This window comes from Macaca nemestrina, chromosome 20, assembly GCF_043159975.1.
Source record: "Macaca nemestrina isolate mMacNem1 chromosome 20, mMacNem.hap1, whole genome shotgun sequence".
Lineage (NCBI taxonomy): Eukaryota > Metazoa > Chordata > Mammalia > Primates > Cercopithecidae > Macaca > Macaca nemestrina.
This window is the reverse complement of record NC_092144.1, coordinates 22024434-22046443: the sequence shown is the minus strand read 5'-3', so window position 1 is coordinate 22046443 and position 22010 is coordinate 22024434. Positions and strand designations below refer to the sequence as shown.

The window sequence follows — 22010 nt, the reverse complement described above, 5'->3', positions numbered from 1 at the left end:
TCCATATGTAGGTTTTGAGTTTCTGGAACATTTATTTTATCCTTACAACAATCCCATGAGGTAGAAAAGCTACTGAAAAAGATGCCTATCATATTCATCAATGGCAGTGTCATCAAAGGCTAAAGTTTCATTTTAAATTCCCTTTTACCTTCAAATTCAACCAAATTTATTTTGATAAAAAAAATATGGTCTTCTTTTTTAAAAATAAAAACACATACACAGAGGTAAATAAGCAGTATGCATTTAAAGCTATGAATTTATTTATTTATTTATTAGATCCAGCTGACTCTGTAAAGCACCTGTTCCATGGAGCTAGGTGGTAGTTGGGAATTCTGGATCCTGAGCTTAATTTATTGCTAGCCCCTGGGTATATCATAAAGCAGCTATTAAATGGGTCAACATACCCACCAAACCCTAAGAGTGTTGTTCTGAGTATAAACGTGGAATCTTTGCTGAATGATTTCAAAAAAGCAGGGTGAAAATACCTTAGTCCAAGAAGGTACACCAAAATGAATAAAGAACATTTTAAAGTAATTAAGCTACCAGAAGTATCACACATTTATATAGTCCTACCCCATTTTCTCTGAGAACAGGGAAAAAAGAGAAAATACAAAGCAAGCTAGGGAAAGACAAATACAGTTTTTAAAAGCTCTAATTAACCCCACTAAGAATTTTTTTGGCTACCTGGTGTATGCCAGGCAGTGTACAATGTAGGGCAGTGCTCCCCAACCTTTTTGGCACCAGGGTCTGGGTTTGTGACAGACACTTTTTTCACAGATGTGGCAGGATGGTTTTCTATTGGGATGATTTAAGCCCATTACACTTACTGTGCACTTTGTTTCTATTATTACATTGTAATATATAATGAAATAATTATACAACTCACCATAATGTAGAGTCAGAGCCATGGGATTATTTCCCTGCAACTAAAGGTTCCCATCTGGGGGTGATGAGAGACAGTGACAGATCCTCAGGCATTAGATTCTCATAAATAGTGTACAACCCACATCCCTCACATGTGCAGTTCACAATAGGGTTTGCACTCCTATGATAATTTAATGCGGCTGCTTATCTGTAATGCAAGTGATGGGGAGTGGCTGTGAATACTGATGAAGCCTCGCTCATCCACTGCTCACCTCCTGCTGTGCAGTTTGGTTTATAATAGACCACAGACTGGTATCAGTCTGTGCCCTGGGTGTTGAGGACTCCTGATGTAGGGCAACAATATTGACTGATTGATTGACTGATTGATTGATTGATTGAGTACAGTGGTGTAATCTCAGCTCACTGCAATCTTTGCCTCCGGGGTTCAAGTGATTCTCCTGCCTCAGCCTCCTGAATAGCTGGGACTACAGGCATGAGCCAAGATGCCCGGTTAACTTTGTATTTTTAGTAGAAATGGGGTTTCACCATGTTGGTCAGGCTGGTCTCGATCTCCTGACCTCAGGTGACCCACTCGCCTAGGCCTCCCAAAGTGCTGAGATTACAGGCACAAAATCCATTTATTACCAGGGCACCTATGTTGTACAGTGCCTTGCACAGACCAGGTAGCCAATAAACAACTATTGATGTAATGCAGGAATAATAAGGTAAGGTTTATTTTTTCTCCTTCAACATGCTGTACCTTCATCAGACGCAAGTAAGACCTCAAAAGCGTGCCTGAGTAAACTTGAAATAAAAGACCCTTTCATCAAAAGGTCACTTAGATGGTGTAACAAGTTAGGTATGAATGTTAACACCTGTACCAGCTTAGTGAAATCCATGTTTACCATCACAACAAACTTGTGTCTGCCACGCTAAGAGCTTAGAGTCTGAATTTCTGATGAGAAATAAAGTAGTATGTCGAAAACCCCAGAGAATGATATTCCATATATCCACGGGCATCAGTAGCATTTCTTAAAAGTCTCACATATCCAGCAAATCCTTTAAAAATGAGATATCCTAATATGCAACCAGTTTAGCAGTATTTTTAAGAATGATAAGGGTGGGGTGTGGTGGCTCATGCCTGTAATCCTAGCACTTTGGGAGGCTGAGGTGGGCGGATCACCTGAGGTCGGGAGTTCAAGACCAGCCTGACCAACATGGAGAAACCCCATCTCTACTAAAAATACGAAAATCAGCCAGGCGTGGTAGTGCAGGCCTGTAATCCCAGCTACTGGGAAATCTGAGACAGGAGAATCGCTTGAACCCGGGAGGCGGAGGTTGCAGTCAGCCAAGATTGTGTCATTGCACTCCAGCCCGGGAAACAAGAGCAAAACTCCATCACAAAAAAAAAAAAAAAGAAAGAAAGAAAAAGAAAAAAGGCAACTTCATTTCCCTAAAATGGAGCACGAGATCCTTTTGAAGGAACTCATACCCATTCCTGCAAAAGTTCTGTAGACTCTTGAAGGTAGCACAGAACTAAGCGTTTTTGTGTGTGTGTATATCTTTCCAGAGAGGTTTTAGCCAAGATTTTGGTCTCTAACAGACTCCCTGATCAAAATAGGGCTTAGAAACTATACCTGCCTACTTGAAAAAGCAGCAAATCTACAGAATGCTTTTCACGGCTGTGAAAAAAAAATGAAAACAAAATCACATTCTTCCCTTTACAATTCCCTTTCCCTCACCTTCCACTTCTATTAAATATACTTCAGTAACATTGTGCACAGGTGCAGAGACCACTACATATCTAAAAAAGGAAAAAAACCCTCAAACATATGGGGTTGGACTGGCAACTCTGCCTTTGCAGAAATCATTTTGTTTCCTCCAGACAGAAGTGTCTCATTATTTTCAGCTTTCCTATCTAAAAGGCAAACTTTGCTTCCATTGACTTTGAAAGGGCTAAGCTTAAATCTAAACTCTTAAAGAAGAACGAGGATTCCCAGCACTTTGCGAGGCTGAGATGGGCGGATCACGAGGTCAGGAAATCGAGACCATCCTGGCTAATATGGGGAAACCCCGTCTCTACTAAAAAATACAAAAAACTAGCCGGGCGAGATGGCGGGCGCCTGTAGTCCCAGCTACTCGGGAGGAGGCTGAGGCAGGAGAATGGCGTGAACCCGGGAGGCGGAGCTTGCAGTGAGCTGAGATCCGGCCACTGCACTCCAGCCTGGGCGACAGAGCTAGACTCCGTCACAAAAAAAAAAAAAAAGAAGAAGAAGAAGAACGAGGGTTCAATTTTCTATTAATGAAAATCCCAGACAGGTTTTTCAGCCTACCAAATCGTTATACTTTTTATTCACTCTTCTTGAGAGACTCCACAACCACCAACATCACCACCCACAAAAGAAGAAGAAAATCCCTCCAATGTTCCCGGTTGTGTGCTGCTGCTAGCTCCGATGCTGTTTAGAGTTTTGTAATGGAGTGTGAACTGCTGCCCCGGATCTGGGATCGTGCCCTATCTCCTATCCAGTAAGGAGAAAAAAAGGACAAATCCGCTGAGCCGGGAAAAGTTCTTTCCGCCTCATTTATAACCTCTCATGGATGCAGAGCTGAGGAGGGTCGCTAGGTGCACGGGGCCCCTGCCAAGCGGCCCACTGGCCAGCGCGTTCTGTGCCGGTCTCCACCCTGCCTGGAAAGGAAGCAGCCCCGCCAGGCAGTGGGATCGGTCGCCGTTCCACATCCTCACCCTTGGCCAGGGAGGGCGTAACATCCTCGATGCGCCCTCGGCCCAGAAAACGCGCCGCTTCCCGGGGGGTGGCGTATATATAAAAAATCTGTCTACATATAATCTACCTATATATAATATATACGTATAAAATCTATATATATATATATTCTATGAGAAAGAATCTTGCTCTGTCACCTAGGCTGGAGTGCAGTGGCACAAGATTATGACTCACTGTAGCCTCAAGAGATCCTCTCACCTCAGCCTCCGGAGTAGCTGGGACTGTAGGCATGGCCCATCACACCTGATTAAGTTTTTTTTTTTTTTTTTTTTTAGTGACGGGGTCTCAACACGTTGCCTAGACTGGTCTGAAACTTCTCGGCGCAAGCGCTCCGCCTGTCTTGGCCTCCCGGAATACTGAAGTGAATTTATTTGTTATAGAACCGCCGTGACTAGGATGGTGCAAGCCTCCCAGGCCTGAAACATCTTCCTGACGCTGCTCCCCACCTTCTGCCCTCTCTTTCCTGGCATCCTTCCCCTGTGGAATGAGGAACTTTCCTTCTAAGGTCTCTCCAGCCCCTCCCTGGCAGGGAAGCCTGGAAACTAGGGCCCCTGCTTTCCCCTGCAGCCGCAAAGCATCGGGGTGCTAGCCAGGAGGTGGCCTCCTGGGGCGCTCTTGTCGGGGTGCTCTTGTCGGGGTGCTCTTGTCACGGTGTTCGGTGGAAGCCCGTGCTACACCCTGCTCTGCGGATTTGATCTTCCTGGGCAGAGGACACTGGCTTTGAGGGGGCAGCAGGCAGCCTTGCGCCCTGGACCTTTCCTGGCTGGCGGTTTTGGTGTGGCTGACTACCACCTAAGACGCCCAGGAAGGAAGGGGGCCAGGGCCTGGCCATGGGGGCGCCTATCATTCCTCGCCCTTCTGTTGGCGAGGTGCGTGTAATACAGGGATCCGTCGGTGTGGTGTGCACCTTCCTTGCACTAGTTGGGGGCTCGGTGCCGGGTCCCGTTATTAGTCCAGGAAAAAGGCGGGGAGCCTTCTTCCGCTGGAAGAATTTGCGGCTAGTTCCTGGGCTTCCCTTCCTCCTCCCACACCAGCCTATTGTCAGCCTCTTCCTGGGCTCCCTCCTCCTCTTCCCACTAGCGTCTCTTAGGAAACTGCGACCATAGTGTTTGCTAAGGAGCAGGGGAGGTCGTTCCCGTCGCGGACGCCTCCCCGGGAAGCCTCGCGTTTTCTGGGCCGAGGGCGCATCGAGGATGTTACGCCCTCCCTGGCCAAGGGTGAGGATGCGGAACAGCGACCGATCCCACTGCCTGACGGGGCCACTTCCTTTCCAGGCAGGGCGGAGACCTGCTGGGGGCGGGAACCCCGCCCGGCACAGAACGCGCTGGCCAGTGGGCCGCTTGGCAGGGGCCCCGTGCACCTAGCGACCCTCCTCAGCTCTGCATCCATGAGAGGTTATAAATGAGGCAGAAAGAACTTTTCCCTGCTCAGCGGATTTGTCCTCCCTCTCTCCTTACTGGATAGGAGATAGAGCACGAGCCCAGATCTGGGGCAGCAGTTCACACTCCATTACAAAACTCTACACAGCTTCCGAGCTAGCAACAGCACACGACCGGAAACATTGGAGGGATTTTCTTCTTCTTTTGTGGGTGGTGATGTTGGTGGTTGCGGAGAGAGATAGAAGAGTGAATAAAAAGTATAACGATTTGGAAGGCTGAAAAACCTGTCTGGGATTTTCATTAATAGAAAATTGAACCCTCGTTCTTCTTTAAGAGTTTAGATTTAAACTTAGCCCTTTCAAAGTCAATGGAAACAAAGTTTGCTTTTCAGATAGGAAAGCTGAAAATAATGAGACACTTCTGTCTGGAGGAAACAAAATGATTTCTGCAAAGGCAGAGTTGCCAGTGCATTCCCATCTATTTGAGAGTTTTTTTTCTGTTTTAGATATGTAGTGGTCTCTGCACCTGTACACAATGTTACTGAAGTATATTTAATAGAAGTGGAAGGTGAGGGAAAGGGAATTGTAAAGGGAAGAATGTGATTTTGTTTTCATTTTTATATATATCTATATTATATATAGATATATATACAAATATATACAAATATATATACATATATTAAAAAAACGAGTTAGGCCGGATTACTACTATCCTCCAAAAGCTAATATAAATGCACATCAGGTCTTTCTAGCGCAGCACTGAAGAGGCTGCCACTACGTGTGCTGGGTGCTGTTTGGCATGACCAGTGGCTCAGGAAGAGGAGGAGTAGGAGTGGAGGACTGAAGAAAGAGGAGGAGGAGAAGAGAAGAAAAGGAGGAGGAAAGAGAAGAACTAGAAGAGAAAATCAGAAGAAGACAGTAAAAAGAGAGGAAGTAGAGGAAAAAAAAGGAGAGGAGGACAACAGGGCCAGGAAAGGAGAGGAGAAAAGGGAAGCTAGGAGGAAGTAGAGAAAAAAAAGAGAAGGAGGAGGAGGAGGAGAAGGGAATGAGGAAAAAATGAGAAGGAGGAGAGGAGTAGGAGAGGAGGAGAAAAAAGGAAGAAAAGAAGAAGGAGAGAAGGAGGAGGACGGGAGGAGGAGACAAGAAAGAGGAGAAGATGAAGAGAAAAGAGGAGAGGAGGAGAATGGGGAGCAGAAAAAGGAGAAGGAGATGAAGAGGTGAAGGACAGGATGAGAGGAGAAAAAGGAGGAGGAGGAGGAGAAAAGAAGAAAGGAGGGGAGAAAAGAGAGGAGGAGAAAAAATAGGAGTAGGAGATGAAGAGGAGAAGAAGAGGAGGAGAAGGAAAAGTTTGGGAGAAAAGAAAAAGGAAAAGTAGGAGAGGAGAAGGAGTACAAAAGAGGAGGAGAAGGAGGAGAAGGAGGAAGAGAAGATGAAAGAGAAGGAGATGAAAAGAATGAGGAGTAGAAAAAGGAGAGAAGGAGGAGGAAAGGAGAAGAAGAGGAGAAGGAGGAGGAGAAGAAGGAGGATCAGAAAGAAAAAGGAGAAAGGGGAGGAGGAGAGGAGAAAGAAACGGAGAAGGAGAGAAGGAAGAGGAGAGGAGAAGAAGAGAAGGAGGAAAAGAGGAGGAGGAAAGGAGGAGGAGAGGAGAAGGAGAAGAGCAGGAGGAGGAGAAAGAGGAGGGGGGGAGAAAGAAGGAGGAGGAAAAGAGAAGAAGGAAAAGGAGGACGAGAGGAAGAGGAGAGAAAAAAGGAAACGGAAGATGAGGAGAGGAAGAGCAGAGAAAATGGAAAAGGAGGAGAAGAAGAGTAGAGGAGGAGGAGAAGGAGGAGAGAAAAAGGAGGATGAGGAGAAGAGGAAGAGAGAAGGAGGAGGAGAAGAGGACAGAGAGAAGTAGAGGAGAAAAAAAGGAGGAAAAGGTTCAGGACAAGGAGGAAAGTAGGAGGAAAACGAAGAAAAGAAGTAGAAGGGGGGGAAGAGAGTAGGAGGAAGAGGAGGAGGGGAAGAGGAGGAAAGGAGAGGGAGAGGAGGAGAGGAGGACAAGGAGAAGAAGAAAAGAGGAAGAGGAAGAGGAGAGGAGGAGGAGAGAAGCAGAAAGAAGAAAAAAGGAGGAGGAGAAAGAGGAGAGGTATAAAAGGAGGAGGAGAGGAAGAGGAGGAACAGGAGGAGAGGAGAAGGATAGGAAGAGGAGAGGAGAAAGATAGGAGGAGGAGAGGAGAAGGAAAAGGAGGAAGAGAGGAGGAGAGGAAGGGGGAGAAGGAAAAGAGAAGGAGGAGGAGAGGAGGAGGAGGAAGAAAAGAGAAAAAAGAGGGGAGGATGAGAAAAAGAGGAGACAAAAAGGAGAAAGAGAAGGATGAGGAGAAAAAGGAGAAGAGGAAAAGGAGGAGGAGGAGAGGAGATGGAAAAGAAAGAGGAGTAGGAGAGGAGGTGGTGGAGGGGAGTAAAAGGGAGAAGGAGAGGAGGAGGATGAAGGGAAAAGAAAAAGGAGGGAAGCATGAGAAGGAGCAAGAGGAGAAGAGGAGGAGAAGAAAAGGTGGAGGAAAAAATGAAGAGGAGTAGAAGAGAAAAACAAGGTGGGGGAGGAGAGGATAAGGAGGAAGAGGAAAAGAAGGAGAGGAGGACAAGAGGTGAAGAGGAGGAGGAGGACAGGAGAGGATAAATGGAAAAGGAGGAGGAGAGAAGAAGGAGGGGAAAAGACGAAAAAGGAGAGGAGGAGGAGAGGAGAAGAAGGTGCAGGAGGAAAAAAGAGAAGGAGGAAAAGAAGTGGAGGAGGAGAGGAGAAGCAAAGGAAAAGAAGGAGCAGAGCAGAAAAAGTAGGTGAGGAGGAGAAGAAAATAAAGGAGAAAAAGGAGAGGAGAAGGAATGCAGAAGAAGTACTAAAAAATAGAAGGAAGAAAAGAGGAGAAGGAGGAGTGGAGAAGGAGGAGAGGAGAAGAGGAGGAGAGGGGGAGGAGGAGAGGGGGAAAAGGAGAGGGGGAGGAGGAGAGTAGAAGAAGGAGTAGAAGGAAGGAGAGAAGAAGAGGAGAAGGAGGAGTGGAGAAGGAAGAGAAGGAGGAAAAGGAGAAGGAGAGGAGAAGAAGCAAGAGAAGAGAGGAGTAGAAAGAAAGAGGAATGATAAAGGAGAAGAGAAGGATGAGTGGAGAAGGAGAGGAGAAGGAGCAGAGGAGGAGGAGGAAGAGGAGGGAAAAAGGAGAAGAAGAAGAGAACAAGAAGGAGAAGGAGAGGAAAACAAGTAGGAGTTAAGGAGGAAGAGAAGGAGCATAGGAGGAGAGGAGGAAGAGAGGGGAAGGAGGAGAAGAGAAGAAAAAGGAGGAAGAGAGTAGAAGAAGGAGTAGGAGGAGAGGACAAAAGGAGGAATGAAGAAGGAAAAGGAGAGGAGGAGACAAGGAGAAAGAAAAGAGAAGGAGAAGAGGGAGTGAGGAGGAGAGGAAGAGGAAGGAGATGGAGGAGAACAGGAGAAAGAGGAGGAGGAAAGGAGAAGGAGGAGTAGGAAAGGAGAAGGAGGAGGAGAAAATGGAAAGAAGAAAGAGAAGAAGGAAGAGGAGGAGAGGAAAAGGAGAAGAGAATAAAAGAAGGAGGAAGAGGAGAGAAGAGAAGGAGGAGGAGAAAAAGAAAGGAGAGGAGAAGAAGAGGAGGAGCAGTAAAATATCAGTAGGAGTAGAAGTGGCGGAGGACAAAGAGAAGAGAATGAGGAGAAGAGAGGGAAGAAAGGAGAAGTAGAGAAGGAGGAGGAGAAGAGGAGAAAAAGGAGGAGTGGAGAAGGAGGACAGGAGGAGGAGAAAAGGAGGAGAGTAGAAGTAGGAGGAGAAAAGGAGAGAAGAAGGAGGACGAGTGGATAAGGAAGAGGAGATGAAGAGAGTAGAAAAAGAAGAAAAGGAGGAGGATAAGAGAAGGAGGAGAGACAAAAAGGAGGAGGAGAGGAGAAGGAGGAGGAGTAGAGGAGAAGTAAAAGGAAGAGGAGAAAAGAAGGAAGAGGATAAAAGGAAGAGGAGGAGGAAAATAAGGAGAAGAGGATAAGAAGGAGGAGAGGAGGAGGAGTAAAAGATGAATAGGAGGAGGAGGAGATGTTTAGGAGGAAAAGGAGGAGAGCAGAATGAGGAGAAGAGGAGGGAAAGAGGAAAAAGAGGAGGAGAAGGAGGAGATGAGGAGGATGAGAGAAGAAGGAGAGGAGAAAAAAGAGGAGAGGAGAAGGAGGAATAGGAAAATTAAAGGAGGAGAGGAAAAGAAAGAGGAGAGCAGGAGGAGTAAAAGGTGAGTAGTTGTAGGACAGGTGGAGTAGGAGAAGAGGTTAAGGGGAGGAGGAGGTGAGGAGAATGAGGAAGAGAGAAGGAGGAGAAGAGGAGGAGAGGAGAAGGAGGAGCAGAGGAGGAAGAGAGAAAAAGAAGAAAAGGAGGGGAAGGAGAGGAGAAGGAGGAGGAAAGGAGAAAAAGAGAAAAGTAGGAGGAGGAGAGAAGGAGAAGGAGGAAATTGAGAGGGTGAGAGGAGGAGGAGAGGAGAAGGAGGAGAAGAGGAAAAATGTAGGAGTGGAGGAGGAGAAGAAAGAGGAGGAAGAGGAGAGGAGGAAGAGGGGGAGGAGGAAACTAGAAGAAGGAGTAGGAGGAAGAGGAGGGAAAGGAGAGGAGAAGAGAAGGAGGAGAGGAAAAAAAGGAGTGAAGGAGGAAGAGGAGATGAGGAGAAGGAGGAGAAGACAAAGAGGAAGAGAAGACAGGGTGAGGAAAGGGGAGGAGGAGGAGATGAGGAGGAAAGAGAAGGAGGAGGAAGGGAGAAAGAGGAGGAGAGGAGAAAAGGAGGAGGAGGAAGAGAGGAGAAGGTGGAGGAGGAGAGGAAAGGGAGAGGAGAAAAAAGAAGGAGAAAGAGGAGAGAAGAGGACAGGAGAAGGAAGAACAGGAGAAAGAAAAAGAAAGGAGGAGAGGAGAAGAAGAAGATAGAGGAGTAAAGGATGAGTAGGAGAAGGAGAAGAGGTGAAGGAGGAGGAGAGAAGGAGGAAGAGGAGGAGAATGCAGAGGAGGAGAGGAGAAGGAAAGGAGAAAAGGGAGAAAGAGGAGAGAAGAAGAGGAGGAGAGGAGAAGGAGGAGAGGAGAAGGAGGAGAGGAGAAAGGAAAGGAAAGAAGGAGAGGAGAAGAAGTAGAAGAGAAAGAGGGGTAAAAGATGAGAAGGAGGAAGAGAAGAGGTGAAGGAGGGGCAGAGAAAAATAGAGAAGAGAAGGAGGTGGAGGAGGAGATTAAAATAAGAAGGAAAGGAGAAAGGAGGAGAGGGAAAGGAGGAGAAGAGAAGGAGGAGGAGTGGAAGAGGAGGAGAAGAAGGAGAAGGAGAGGAGGAAAAGGAGAGGAGGATGAGGAAGAGAGGAGAAGAAGGAGGAGAGTAGAAGAAGGAGTAGAAGGAAGAGAAAAGAAAGAGGAAGAAAGAAGAAGGAGGAGGAGGAGAGGAGGAGGAGAAGGGAGAAGGAGGAGGAATAAGAAGGAGGTGGAGAAGAGAAGGAGGAGGGGGAGAAAAGAATGAGGAGGAGAGGAGAAGTAAAAAGAGCAGAAAGGAGAGAGAAGAAGGAAGAAGACAGGAGAAGAAGGAAGAGGATGAAAATAAGCAAAGGAGGAGGAGAGAAGAAGGAGGAGAGGATGAGGAGTAAAAGATGAGTAGTAGGAGTAGGAGTGGAGACAGAGGAGGGGAGGTTTGGGGAAGGAGGAGGAGAGGTTTGGGAAGGAGGAGGAGAGGAGGAATAGGATAGGAGGAGAAGTAGGAAGAGGAGAGGAGAAGAAGGAGGAGAAAAGAAGGAGAAGAGGAGTAGTAGTAGGAAGAGGAGAGGAGAAGAAGGAGGAGAAAAGAAGGAGAAGAGGAGTAGTAGGAGGAGAGGAGTAGGAGGAGAAAAGTAGAAAGAGGAACAGGAGGAGAAAAAGAAGGAGAGGAGGAGAAGGAAATGGAGATGAAGAGAGGAGGAGGAGAGGAGAAATAGGAGAAAAAGGAGTGGAGGATGAGGAGAATGAGGAAGAAGAGGAGAAAAATAAGAGGAAAGGAGAGAAGAGGAGAAGACAGGAGGAGGAGAAGACGGGAAGGAAGAGAAAATGGAGAGCAAGAGATGAGGAGAGGAGGAGGAAGAGGGTAGAGGAGCAGAATTGAAGGAGGAGGCGAAGAGGAGAAGAGGAGAAAATGAGAAGGAGGAAAGGAGCAGAAGGAGGAGAGGAGGAGAGAAAGAGAGGAGAAAGAGGAGGAAAAAATGAGGAGGAGGAGATGAAGGAGAGTAGGAGGTGCAAGAGGAGGAGAGGAGAAAGATGAGAGGAAGAAAAGGAGAGGAGGAGGAAGAAAGAAAGAGGAGAAGTGGAAGAGGAGGTGAGGAAGAAGAGGAGGGGAGAAAGGAGAAAAAGAAAAGGAGGAGAACATGAAGAAGGGAAGAAGAAGAGATGAGGAGAGGAGGAGAAGAGGAAAAGGAAAGGAGGAGATGGAAAGGAGGAAGAGAAGAGGAGGAGGAGGTAAAAAGTTGTCACTTTGTGACAGTAATTATGACTATTGTCATGGCTTTTGGATTAAAGTTTAAACTCAACAGGAGAGATGGGCACAAAGTTAAAAAATCCAGATTATTTCAGAGCTCAATTTCAGAGTTAAAGGAAAAGATATGTGGTAATACAACAGTGGACATTGTCAATGCAAAAGAGTTGCATTATTTTGGTTTCGAATCCAGCCATATTTCACCATACACAATGTATGCAGTGCCTAGGAGAGAGCAGAGAGCCACAACACTTAGGTGCTGGGCCCAGTGATACATCAAAATCTCTTTTTCATCAGAGACCATACAGTAGAGGAGAGTCACATCACCTAGGTTCTAGGTCCACCAATACATAACAATACTTTCTGAGAGGAAGACCAAAGCAGGAGAGCCACATCACCTAGGCGAGAGCCCCAGAGATACGGCACAATGCCTTCCATGGGCAGGGCTCAGGAAGAAGAGGAAAGTTATATATCCTATAGGCTACAGCCAGCTATTTTTCACAATCACCCCAAGGGGCAGGGATGATGCATGAGAGGAGAGTCACATCAAGTAAGTGGTGAGCAAAGCAATAATCAGAGAAGAGTGTCATCTCCTACATGCTGGCCCATGAGATATGTTGCAACATCCCCTATGGCCAAAGCCCAGGTAAGAGAAGAGATTAACATCAAATAGTTGATGGGCTAAGAGATAATTCACAATCACCCCCTGTAGAAAGAGACTAGGAGAAATAAATCAGATTGCCTGTGTGCTGGGCCCAGGGAAAAGTCAAGTTTTCATCTGTGGACATGGCCCAGGCAGATGAGGAGAGTCACATCATTTAGATGCTGGGCACAGAGATATGTAACAATCTCTTCTATAAGCAAAACCCTGGTAAGAAAAGAAAGACACATTAAATATTTTATGGGCCCAGAGATATGTCATGATGTTTCCTCTTGACAGAGTCAAGGCAAGAAAGTCACATCACCTTGGTCCTGGGCCCAGCAATAGGTCACATTACCTTCTGAAGACAGGGCCAAGGCAAATGAGTAACATCTTAAAGCTGGGCCCAGCATATGTGCAAAAATCTCCCCTGTGGGCAGAACCTAGGAAGAAGAGAAGTGTCACATTAGCTAGGTGCTGAGCCCAGAGATATGTCACCATCCCTCCTGTGAGCAGAAACCAGGCAAGAGTACATTACCTGGGTGATAAGTGCAGAGAGATGTCACCATCCCCCCTTTAGGCTGGGCCCAGGCAGAAGAGTCACATCACCTGGGTGTTAAAATGAGCAATATGTCACAATGCCCCTTGTGGGCAGCGCCAAGGTAGGAGAGAAAACTTATATCACCTGAGTGCAAGTCCCAGTGGTATGTCACAATGCCTCCTGTAAGAAGCACCAAGGCTGGAGAATAGAGTCATCTCACCTGGGTGCTGGGTCCAACTATATATCACGATTCTATTTGTGAACCGAGCCCAGGCAGGAGAGTCAAATCAGGTGTTTGGCAGAGGCGTATGTCACAATCACACCTTCAACAAATCCAGGGATGAGATTACCAGTCCCTCACATGTTCTGGTTCTAGGTCTGAGAGTCAACATGTCTTGTATGTTGTGTGAAGTACGTGAGTCACAACCTCAACTGTGAACTGGATCTGTGCAGCAGCTTCTCAATGTTTTCTGGGCATTGTGTCCCCTTAGATAAGTCACAGCCTGACACATGTGCTAAATGATGGTTTGAGGGTCACCAAATCCATGCATAACAAATTCATGTGTGACAGTCAACATTGCAACTTTTGACTGCCTCTAGATATAAGATTCAAAACCTCAACAGTGGGCCATGGTCATGTGAGAGGACAGCAATCTTTACTCTTGACTGTGTCTGCTTACTACTGTCACAATCTCGCCTTTGAGCTAGGCTGTTAGCACACTCCCTGTACCACCCAAAAAATATATGCGATATATGGTTTGGCTCTATGTCCTTACGCAAATCTCATCTACAATTGTAATCTCCACGTGTCAAGGGAGGAAGGTAGTTGGATCATGGGGCAGTTTCCCCCATGCTGTTTTTGTGAAAGTGAGTGAATTCTCAGATCTGATGGTTTTATAAGTGTAAGAATTTCCTCCTTCATTCACTTTCTTCCTCCTGCCACCTTGTGAAGAATGTCCCTGCTTCCTCTTCTGCCATAAATGTATGTTTTCTGAGGCCTCCCTAGGCATGTGGAACTGTGAGTTAATTAAACCTCTTTTCTACATAAATTACCTGGTCTTGGGCAGTTCTTTATAGCAGTGTGAATATGAACTAATACAATATGATATGCATGAGAGTTGCAATCTGCATTAAGACCTTCATGCTGATATGGGCCCATGTTTGTATGTGTCACTCTAAGCTCAGGTATGACAGTCAACACCTCCCCAGTTGGCTGGGTCTAAATAGAAGAGTACTCATCTGCCTATGAGCTGGGTTTAGAAATGGGTCACTATCCCATCTGTGGCCAGATGTTCACATATGACTAACACAATTCCATCTGTAGACTGTGTCTACGTGTGAGATTCAGGATCTCACCAGTGGGTTGTGTCCATTGTGAGGATGACAATTTTAAGGACTGACAGGGTGTGCATTTCAGGAATACAGCATCTCCTGTGTCCTTGGACCTGTGACGACACTCTCTGTACCACTTGAGGACTTTACACAATATGCAAGAGAGTGGTAAACCTCTGTGACCTTTGTAGAAAATGGACATCCAGAATCTTACCTTTTTCCCTAAGCCTAGCTATAAGAGAGCGTATCTCTCTAATTGGCAAATTGAAGGTATGACAGTCATCATCGCACCAGTGAGCTGGGCCAAGATACATGTGACAATCACTCCTCTGGATCGGGAGTAAGCAGGAGAGTAACATTACCTGGGTTTGGGGCCAGATGTATGTCACAATCATCTCTGAGGGCTCAGCAATATGTCACAACGATCTATGTATTCAAGACCCAGTCAAAAGAGACTCTTCACCTTGTTGCGGGGTCCAGTGACGTATCATAATCTTTTCTGTTAGGAGGGTCCAGGCAGAAAAGAAGAGTCACATTTCCTAAGTAGTGTATGCAGATATATGTCACAAGGCCCCCTGTGGGCAGGGCCCAGGCAGGAGCCTCTTATTTTCTAGGTGTTGGACCCAGCGTTATTTCACAATACACCAAATGTTTGGGGCCTAGAAGAAAGAAGAGTCACATCACATAGATGCTGAGCCAACTGATATGATATAATAACCCTCTTTAGCAGGGCCCAGACAGAAAAAAAAAAAAAGTGTCACATCATCCAGGTGATAAACAAAACGATAAGGCATAATACACTGGCGGGCAAGGCTCATGCAGAAGAGGTGCATCACATAGTTGTAAAAGACAGGCCGTATGTCACATTACACAATCTAGGCTGAGCTCAGGCAGGAGAAAAGAGTAACATTACCTAGGTTCAGGGCTCAGCGATACATCACAATACCTCCTTGGTCAGAGCCCAAGAAGTAGAAGAGAGTTACCTCACCTAGGCGCTGAGTCCATCAATATGTCACAATACTCACTGAGGGAAGAGCCCAAGAATGAGGAGTATTGGCCGGGCGCGGTGGCTCAAGCCTGTAATCCCAGCACTTTGGGAGGCCGAGACGGGCGGATCACGAGGTCAGGAGATCGAGACCATCCTGGCTAACACTGTGAAACCCCATCTCTACTAAAAATACAAGAAAATTAGCCGGGCGAGGTGGCGGGCGCCTGTAGTCCCAGCTACTCGGGAGGCTGAGGCAGGAGAATGGCGTGAACCCGGGAGGCGGAGCTTGCAGTGAGCCGAGATCGCGCCACTGCACTCCAGCCTGGGGCACAGAGCAAGACTCCGTCTCAAAAAAAAAAAAAAAAAAAAAAAAAGAATGAGGAGTACATCATTTTGGTGAAGGGCCCAGAGCTGTGTACCAATGCTCCCTGTGGGTAGGGCTTAGGAAAAAAGAAGAGAGTCACATAGCTTAGACAGATGAGCCCAGCCCTATGTTAAAATTACAACAGCAGTCAGAGTCCAGGGATGAGAAGAGAACCATATCCCATAAATGTTGGTTGAAGGAATATGTCACAATCCCTACTGGGAAGAGAAGCAGAAAAATAAGGAGCATTACACCATCTAGGTAATGGGCCCAGAGATATGTTGCAGTGACCCATGTGGGCAATGGCCAGGCAGTAGAATCACATCACCTGTATGTAGGGCCTAGGGATAATTCACTCCACCTTCTGTGGGCATAGCACAGGCAAACGAGGAGAGTCACAACACCTGGCTGCTGGAATCAGAGACAACTGGCAATCTCTTCTAACCGCAAAGCCCAAGTAAGTGAGAAGAGTCACATCAAATAGTTCATGAACTTAGAGATATGTCATAGTGCCCCCTGTGGGCAGTGTCCAGGCAAGAGACTCACATCATCTTGGTGCTGAGACCAGCAATATGTCACAAAGCTTTCTGAGGTAAGGACCAAGGCAAAAGTGTAACATCACCTTACCATTGGGTCCAGAGACACATCACAACTCTCCTGCAGGCATTACCTAAAAAAGAATAGAAGATTCACATCAACTCAATGCTGGGCCCAGTGATAGGTCACAATATTCCCTGTGAGCAGAGATCAGGCAGAAGTGAGTCACGTCACCTGGCTAATGGGTGCAGAGATGTCACAGTGCCTCCTGTAGGCAGGGCCAAGGCAAGACAGTTACATCACCTGGGTTCTGGACCCAGCAATATATCACAATGGGCCATGTGGGCAGGGTACAGGCAGGAGAATCACATAACTTGGGCATGGAGCCCAATGTCACAACGCCTTCTGTGCACAGTGACAAAAGAGAAGGGTAGACTCACATTAACTGGATATAAGGCCTAGTGACAGTGATATGTCACAATGCTGTCTGTGGGCAGTGCCAAGGCAGTGGACTAGCGTCCCATCATGAAGGTTCTGGGTCTAGCAAGATGTCAAAATTCCATCTGTGGGTTGGGCACACGCAGAAGGGTCAAATCACTTAGTTCCTGGACAGAGGCATATGTCACACAATCTCACATGCAGAATGATACAGGGATAAAGTTAAAATTCTTGCACATGACCCAATTCTAAGTATGGGAGTCAACATCTCGTCTATGTTGGGTCTAAATACATGAGTCACAATCTCAATGCTGTACTGGGTCTGTGCGTGAGAAGCTCGCTTTCTTCTGTGCACTACGCCTCCTTAGTAGAGTCGCAGCCTCACAGGTGGGCTGAATCTTGGTCTGAGAGTCACCAGCCCACCTGTGGACTGGATCCACATATAACAGTCACTCTTTCAAGTTTCCACTGCCTCCAAATGTGACATTCAGAACCTCAAAAGTTGGCCATGTTCACATGGCAGTATGACCGCCTTTATTGTCAAGTGGATGTGCATACAAGTGTCAAAATATCACCTGTGCTGTGCCTTGTCAGGAAACACTTTGTAGCACCTGAGGGCTTTCTGCATGAGAGTCTCGATATGCTCTGAGACCTCCCTGCTGGTATGGAGCCATGGTTATAATTTTTACCCTAAGCCCTTGTCAGAGAGTCAACTTCTCTCCAATTGGCTGGGTCCAAATAGGACTGTCCTCACCTAACTATGAACTAGGTTTAGAAATGAGTCACCTGGCCGGGCGTGGTGGCTCACGCCTATCATCCCAGCACTTTGGGAGGCCAAGGCGGGCAGATCACGAGGTCAGGAGATAGAGACCATCCTGCCTAACACGGTGAAACCCCGTCTCTACTAAAAATACAAAAAAAAAAAAAAAATTAGCCGGGCATGGTGGCAGGTGCCTCTAGTCCCAGCTATGCAGGAGGCTGAGGCAGGAGAATGGCGTGAACCCGGGAGGCAGAGCTTGCAGTGAGCCAAGATTGTGCCACTGCACTCCAACCTGGGCAACAGAGCGAGACTCTGCCTCAAGAAAGAGAGAGAGAGAGAGAGAGAGAGAGAGAGAGAGAGGAAGGAAGGAAGGAAGGAAAGAAGGAAGGAAGGAAGGAAGGAAGGAAGGAAGGAAGGAAGGAAGGAAGGAAGGAAGGAAGGAAGGAAGGAAGGAAGGAAGGAAGGAAGAAAGGAGTCACCATCCCAACTGTAGCATATGACAGAAACAATTCCAGCTGTGGTCTGTGTCAACTTGTGAGAGTCAGGACCTCACCTGTGGGCTCTGTCCACATGTAAGGGTGAAAATCCTAATGGATGGTAGGGTGAGAATATGAGAAACACAATCTCATTTGGATGCCGGTCTCTGTGATGGCATTCTGTTCCACACTAGGGATTTGCACAATGTGTGAGAAAGTAATAATTTTCTATAACCTTCATACAAAGAGGAGACATGGGATCTTACCCGTTTCTCTAATCCCAGCTAAAACAGACAGTATCCTTTCTGTTGGCTGACGTGTGGCATGAGAATCATTATTGCAACTGTTAGTTGGACCAAGATATATGTTACAGTCTTACCTGTGGGTAGGGAGCAAACAGGAGAGTCACATCACCTGTGATGTGAATATTGTGAAATATTCACCTGTGTTCTGGGCCAGGAATATATCACAATCTTCCCTGACACCAGGGACCAGGCAGAAGAGTCACATCACCTGGGTACTCAGCGAGGAATATGTTACAATCCCCTCCTGAAAGCAGGGTGCAGGCTGCAGAGTCACCTTACCTCGGTAATGGGCCCAGCGATGTGTCAAAATGCTTTCTGTGGGCAAGGCCCAATTACGAGAGACTCATCATCTGTTTGCTGAGGCCAGCAATATGTCACAATCTTCTTATTTGGCAGGTCCCAGGCAACAATAATGTGTCACATCTCCTAGGTGATGAGTAAATTGTATCATCTAATACCCTTGTCTTCAGGGCTCATGGAGAAGAGTCACATCACCTACTTGTTGGGTTCAGCCATATATTACTATACCCAATGTATGCCGGGCCCAGGCAGGAGAGGAGAGTAACATCCCCTAGGTCCTGTGTCCAGGGATACATCGCAATGCCTGCTTGAGCAGAGTCCAAGAAGTAGAGAAGAGTCACATTACTTAGGTGCCAGGTACAAAAAATTCCTATAATACTTCCTGAGAGAAAGGCCTGGCCAGAAGTGTCACATCACCTTGGTGAGGGGACAGGAAATATGTAGCAATGTCCCTGGTAGGGCTAGAAAAAAAGAGAAGCATCACATAACATAGAGTCAGTGCTCATCTATCTGTCACAGTCACACCAGTGGGCAGGGCTCAGGCAAGAGGGGAGAGTAATATCATGTAGGTGCTGCAGCAAGCAATATGTCACAATTACCACTGTGGGCAGGTCCAACAAAGAAAACAAGAATCATATCACCTACGTCATGAGCCCAGAGATATGCCACAGTGGCCCTTGTGGACAATAACCAGGCAGAGGAATGACATTGCTTGTGTGCTGGGTCTAGTGATAATTCATTATCCCTTCTGTGGGCCTGGCACAGGCAAAAGAGAAGAGTCACAACACCTAGTTACTTGGCCCAGAGATACGTCACTATCTGTTCTATGGGCAAAGTCCACATAAAACAGCAGAGTCACATCAAATAATTGATGTAGCCGGAGATATGTCTTGCCCGTGCAAGAGAGTCACATCACCTAGATGTTGGACCCAGCCATATGTCACAATACACAACGTATTCAGGGCTCAGGCAAGAGATAATAGTTACATCATTTAGGTCTTGAATCCATTGAAACATTACAATCTTTTATTGAGCAAAGGCTAGGCAGCAGAGGAGAGTCACACCATCTGCTTTAGGTCCAGCAATACCTGACCCCTGAGAGGAGGGCCCAGGTAAAAGGGTAACATCATGTAGTTGAGTGGCCTAGAAATATGTCACAATTCTCTGTGTGGGTAAAGATCAGAATGAAAATGGAAGTTACATAACCTAATAGGTGGGCTGATCTATATGTCACAATCACTCTAGTGGGAAGAGCTCAAACACGAGAGGAGAGTCACACCACATAGGTGCTGCATATTTTGCAATACAGAATGTATGCAGAGCCCGGAAAGGAGAGGACAGTCACATCACCTAGGTGCTGTGCCCAGCAATACATTACAATCTCTTCTTGGGCACAGCCCAAGCAGTACAGGAGAGTTATATTACCTTGCTGTTGGACCCAAAAATATGGCACAATACACCATGAAAAAAGAGCCCAGGCAAAAGAGTCACATCATCTGGGGAGAGTTCCAGAAATATGTCAAAATGCCTCCTGTGGGTAAGGCTCAGGAATAAGAGAAGAGAAAAATAACCTAGGGGCTGCGGCCAGCCATATGTTACAACAACCTTAGTGAGCAGGGCCCAGGTATAAGAGGAGGGTCACATAACATAGATGCTGTGCCAAGTGATATGTCACAAGTCACACTGTGGACAGGTCTCTGGAAATAAAGGAGGGTCACATAATCTAGTTTATGGTTGCAGAGATACATCAAAATGTGTGTATCTGTTATCCTTATGGACAGGAACTAGGCAGAAGAATCACATCTCCTGTGGGCTGTGTCCAGGGATAAGTTACCCCCCCTTCTGTGATCAGAGCCCAGGAAGAAAAGAAGAGTCACATTACCTAGGTGGGCCCAGAGATATGTCACAATGCCACCTGCTGGCAAATACCAAGTAAGAGAGGAGAATAACATCAAATAGATAATGGGTCCAGAAATATGTCACAATTCCCCCTGTAGGCAGAATCTAGGCAGGAGACTTACATCACCTGGGTTTTAATCTAGCCATATGTCACAAGATGCAATTTGGGCAATGCCAAGAGAGAAGAATAAAAAACATATACCCTAGGTGCTAAGGGCAGGAATATGTCACAACTCCATGTGACGTTCCTGGACCTAACACCTAGGGTGTATGTCTTTATTGTGACATCCTCACTCAGGTGCCTGAAAGAAGTGTATGTCACAATCAGAGCTGCAGGTAGGTTCAAGGATAAGATTAAAAATCCTACACATGTCCCTATTCTGGGTATGAGAGCAAACACCTCTTGTATGTTGGGTCTGGGTACAAAATTTACAGTATCAGCAATGGACTGAATCTGTGCATGAGAACTTCAGTTCCTTATGTGCAATGTGTCTTATTCATGGAGTCATAGTCTGAAATTCACCAACCCACCTGTGAATTACATCCATGTATGAGAGTCAATTATCCATCTTTTAACTTCCTCCTAATGTGAGATTCAGAACCTCAGCAGTAAGCTGAGTTCATGTGCGAGAATGAAAATCTTTACTATGAGCTTTGTGTGCATAAGAGTGTCACCATCTCACCTGGGCTAGAGATAAGTTACAATCCCCTCCTGAAAGCAGGACACGGGCAGCAAAGTCACCTCACCTGGATGCTGAGCCCAGCAGTAAATCACAATGTTCTCTGTTAGCAGGAACATGAAGGAGAGACACATCACCTGGGCTTCCAGGCCCAGTGATACATCACAATCTCCCCTGAGGCAAGAACATAAAAAGAAGAAGAAGAGTCACATCAGCTCGGTGCTGGGTCAGTCATAGGTCACAATCCCCTCTGTGAGCAGGAACCACGCAGAAGTGAGTCCCAACAGTGTCCCCTGTGGGCAGCGCCAAGGCAGGATAATAGGGTCACATCAAGAAGGTGATGTGTCCAACAAGAAGTCACAATCCTGTATGTGGATTGGGTCCAGACTACAGATCAAATCACTCAGGTGCTGGCCAGAGGCATATATCACATTTACACCTGTAGGAAGGTCATAGAATGATATTTACAATCCAGCACATGTCCTGTTTCTAAGTGTGTGAGTTAACACCTCATATACGTTGGGTCTAACTACATGAGTTCATCTCAACAATAAACTGGATCTGTGCACTAGAGGCACAATCTTCCCTGTGTGCTGTTTTATCTGAGTGAGTTACAGCTGTATAGGTGTGCTGAATATTGGTCTTAGAGTCATCAACCTATCTGTGGACCAGATTCACAGATGAGAATCAATTTTCCAACATTTGACTGCTTTTGGTTGGGAAATCCAGAGCCTTCACAATGGGCTGTGTTCACGTGGGAAGATGACAATTTTTTCTGTCAACTTGGTGAGTGTCAGAATCTCACTTATGCGTCACCCTAGGACTTTATACTTTATGCATGAGATCCTCAATCTGCTCGGAGGCATTTGTGCTGGTATGAATCTTGATCATTCCTGTGCTCTTAAGCCCAAGTATAAGAATCAACATCTCTCCAATTAGCTGAGTCCAGAATGAAGAATCTTCACCTTCCCATGAGCTGAGCTTAAAATGAGTCACCATCCTAACTGTGCTCACATGTTTACATATGATAGCCACAATCTCAACTGTAGACTGTGTCCACCTGTAAGATTCAGGACCTCAATAATGGGCTTTGTTCAAGTGAGAAAATGATGAGAAACAACCTCACCTGTGTCTTGGGCTCTGTGTTGACAGTCTCTGTACCACCCAAGGGCTTTCTATGAAATGTGACACAGGGGTAGTTCTCTATGACCTTCATACAAAAATGACACCTAGGATTTGACCCATTTTCCT

General features: G+C 46.4%; 1 long non-coding RNA gene across 1 annotated transcript; it reads right to left on the bottom strand.

Moving 5' to 3' along the window:
• Positions 1-12452: 12452 nt before the first annotated feature.
• On the bottom strand, positions 12453-16045 carry LOC139360532 (uncharacterized). The gene is made up of 3 exons (XR_011617980.1): positions 15693-16045; positions 14375-14511; positions 12453-12582 (listed from the first exon to the last, which is right to left on the bottom strand). It is a non-coding gene; the product is annotated as an uncharacterized lncRNA (long non-coding RNA).
• Between the last annotated feature and the right edge of the window lie 5965 nt (positions 16046-22010).